Source organism: Mustela nivalis (assembly GCF_964662115.1).
Source record: "Mustela nivalis genome assembly, chromosome: 1".
Classification (NCBI taxonomy): domain Eukaryota; kingdom Metazoa; phylum Chordata; class Mammalia; order Carnivora; family Mustelidae; genus Mustela; species Mustela nivalis.
The window spans coordinates 205,495,821-205,500,218 of record NC_139020.1 but is presented as its reverse complement, the minus strand read 5'-3'; positions in this window follow the sequence as shown (position 1 = coordinate 205,500,218).

Sequence of the window (4,398 nt, the reverse complement as noted above, 5' to 3'; positions counted from 1 at the left end):
AGCAGAGTGTCTGATGTGGGTTTGATCCCAGGACCCTGAGATCATGACCTGAGCTGACAGCAGAGGCTTTAACCCACTGAGCCACCCAGGCGTCCCTAACTATTCCATTTTAGATACACATAGAAACCTACATTTAAAACCCAGAGGTGGGCAAGCCACCATAATTAAGTCTGAAACCTTAGAAGTAAGATGATAGATGTATTTAACCAAAGAAAATTTAAAACTGCTTTATGGTAAAATAAGTAAGTAAGTAAGTAAGTAAATAAATAAATAAATAACTTAAAGTCATTAGAGAAGCTGATTCACAACAATTATTTGGAAGGCTGATAACTATAGATAAATAGGCATATACTATGTGAATATATAATAGTAATAGTAGGTTAATAGAAATGGCTTTCTAATAGTTTAAAAATTCAGTAAGGAATTTCTATTACACTCATCACTATGAAAAAAAACACTCAGTGTTGTCACATTGATTGGGGTTGGAACATTTAAACAAATGACAAAGGGGTACTTTCTAATTTTTCTGTCAAAATTGTGAAGTGTTATATTATTTTGGTGTGGCTCTGAAGACAGTTACAAATATTAAACTTGAGCTTGGGAATTATGAGTTCAAGACTCATGATGGGTGTAGAGATTACTTAAAAAAAATAATTCAGATATTCTTTAACTCTCCCTGTTTCTCAATCTCTGGACTATAGACATTTGGAGCTAGAAATTTCTCTGTGGTGAGCTGTGTTTTGTGCATTTTGGGATGTTTACATCACCCCTGGCCTCCATGAACCCCTCACAGGGTGACATCCCAAAATGTCTTCAAACATTGCTCAATGTTTCCTGAGACAAAAATTACCTTTGGTTGTGAAACAGTTTTAACTATTTGAAGATTTTTGTGCCATTTACATGATTATAATTTAATAAGAAAAGAAAAAAAATCATCAGAAGTTTAAATGGCCCAGCCACACAATTTAATGTCATGCAGGCATTGAAATAATGAATAAGCATTAAACCAGTTGAATAGAGGGATCTGAAGACAGTACTCCTGAGTCAGAAGGACTGGAGAAGAAAAGCTAGAAAAAAAGGTTGTGCTAGAACATAATGAGTACTTACAATATGCATAGGAGTTTTTCTCACACAGCTAGTTGACAGTGCATGAATGCATGTGTATAACAGAATACTTTATTTGTTTTTATTTTTAAAAAGATTTTATTTATTTATTTGTTGGGGAGAGGAGAACTGCAGGCAGAGGGAGCTGCACACAGAGGGAAAAGCAGACTCCTGGCTGAGCAGGAGCCCAGTGTAGGATTTGATCATAAGATATTTTGAAGTTGGGATACTGGATCTCAGGATCATGACCTGAGCCAAAGGTAGATGCTCAACCAACTGAGCCACTCAGGCGTCCCTAGTAAAGAATAGTTTTAAAAGATATGAAGGACCCGAATGTTTATAGCAGCAATGTCCACAATAGCCAAACTATGGAAAGAACCTAGATGTCCATCAACAGATGAATGGATCAAGAAGATGTGGTATATATACACAATGGAATACTATGCAGCCATCAAAAGAAATGAAATCTTGCCATTTGCGACAACATGGATGGAACTAGAGCGTATCATGCTTAGCGAAATAAGTCAAGCAGAGAAAGACAACTATCATATGATCTCCCTGATATGAGGAAGTGGTGATGCAACATGGAGGCTTAAGTGGGTAGGAGAAGAATAAATGAAACAAGATGGGATCGGGAGGGAGACAAACCATAAGTGACTCTTAATCTCACAAAACAAACTGAGGGTTGCTGGGGGGAGGGGGTTTGGGAGAAGGGGGTGGGATTATGGACATTGGGGAGGGTATGTGCTTTGGTGAATGCTGTGAAGTGTGTAAACCTGGTGATTCACAGACCTGTACCCCTGGGGATAAAAATATATGTTTGTAAAAAATAAAAAATTTAAAAAAAATTAAAAAAAAAAGATATGAAGGATTTTGTGAGAAAGAACAGTAAAAATCCATTAAGTTTAAGCAGAGTGGCACAAAACAACTGTCTGAAAAGAAATTGAGATTATGCTGAGTGAAATAAGTCAAGCAGAGAGAGTCAATTTTCATGTGGTTTCACTTACTTATGAAGCATAAGGGATAACATGGAGGACATTGGGAGAAAGAGAGGAGAAGGGAGTTGTGGGGAATTGGAGGGGGAGATGAACCGTGAGAGACTGTGGATCCTGATAAACAAACTGAAGATTTTGGAGGGCAGAGGGGTGGCGGTTGGGTGAGACTGGTGGTGGGTATTAAGGATGGCACATATTGCATGGAGCACTGGGCGTGATGCATAAACAATGAATCTTGGAACCCTGAAAAAATAAAGTAAAGCTTAATTTTTTAAAAAAATGAATATGCTTATCATGATAGAAATGTATAGAATTGTTGGATCACTATATTGTACACCTGAAACTATTATAATGTGGTATGTTAATTATACTAATTTTTTTTTTAATTCCAAAGGGGGTAATAAAAAAGAAATTGAAAGAAAACGTAAGACCAAATTCTGAAGAAAAAGACTGAAAAGAGTAATAATTTAGTGAAATTGATATGGGTCCAAATACAAATTAGATTACCAAAGACTTGGGAATAAAATAATTTGGAAAATCTTTTTAATGTGGAGAGAAGCACTATCTAAAGTTTTAGTATCATCTCACATAGAGATATATGGGGAAAATATGTTTATGGAAAGTAAATGTGATTCTTGGTCAAGTGTAAAGAATACCTTCCATATGATGGCATATCTATTTTAGAAATAGATTCAATAATAAAAGGTCACAATAGGGAATACAGAGATGTGAATACTAGTTGAAATATGTATAATGGGTAATTTGTAAACAAGTATGAAGAAGGACATTCACTTCTAATTTTTGGAAAGCAGGAATTCACAAGTGAAGAGTATTAAGGTGACAGTCAATTCTAGAAAAGTAGTGGATGGAATATATTATTACTAATGCACAGATTTTTCCACAAGAAACTCATACAGTCTCGCATATTCTGCACAAATATGTCTACGCATACATAAAAAAGGAACATGGTAATTAGGTAAGTTGGTGAGATAAACAGAAATTATTTGCTTGAAAGAACATACTAAAAAATATGGGAATAAAACCACTCTGACCCACTCCACAAACCCCAAGGACTCCCACAGATAAATTTCAACAGAGAATGTGAATGGCTAGCCAAGCTGGACCACATTCAGGCTCATAGGTAATCAGGTAGTAGGAAAAGAAGCTTATTAGCATGCCCCTTTTCACATAATATATTTAAAAATTTTGTTTAAATACTCAAGATGGAGGAAATACTGTGATATGTATGTTTGATGTACTGGTCTTGCAAGGATGTACTTGTGAGAATTCTTTCATCTGGATTTTCTCCTCAGTATGGAATTGTAGTCTAATATGTCCCATCTTAAACTTGAAAAGACATTGCCTCACTTCACTGTATATCTCTCCACAGCTAATACTTGAATTTTCTACTCTGGTTAAGTACAAAAATTCCTTTGGTCTCATGTTCTTCTTTTATGCTTCCCATCACCTGTCTAATCAGGTTTCTATTATTATCACTTTGTAGTTAAGTTTGAACCTTGCATTTCCTAGTTCAATATACACGTCTATTTTAGCATCATAAATACATAAATGAGTCAATCAATAAATTTAATCAAGCCAGAAAACTCTCAGCTCTGGGCTAGGCTGGATTGGCCTTCAGGTGACCTCAGGTAAATGCTTTTGACTTTCATTCTTTGACCTTCTCCTGCCCTATCCCTACTGGGTGGTAAAACTCATATAGATAGGGTCTCTGATGGGAAGGTCTCTACATGGAAATCAGAATACCTGTCTGGTTGATAGATGATGGAGGATGAAGCTCTGTCCCCAGACAAGAGAGCAGGAATGGGTCAAACTTCAGCGCCCCATCCAGACTTAGGACTGCACAAGAAAAGACTAGGTCTTGTCCAGTCTAAGGTTGCCCATGCTGTGGGACTGCAGCATAGGAGGTATTTATAACTGCTTTGGTATGCTCATTAGGCACATTTCTCTTGCTCCTCTCACCTTTAGGCATATGATATCCATGTGGGACACCAGTGTGGACAGAAAGAAAATGTTTTTGTATTTTGTTTTTTGATTTTTGAATTTCTGATTCTAGGAGACTGGCTGATAAGCTGGGGGGATGAAGTCAGGTTTTCTTATTCTTTTTCTGTGACTTCTTACTTTCAGAACTAACTTTAAACTCCCAGCACCTTATCCCACTCCTGAGTGAACATCTTCTCTTTATTAATTTGGCTATAATATTTTAATTTAAATTCAATTAGCCAACACATAGTACATAATTTGTTTTTGTGTTTAATTTAATTTTATATTTTCAGTGTTC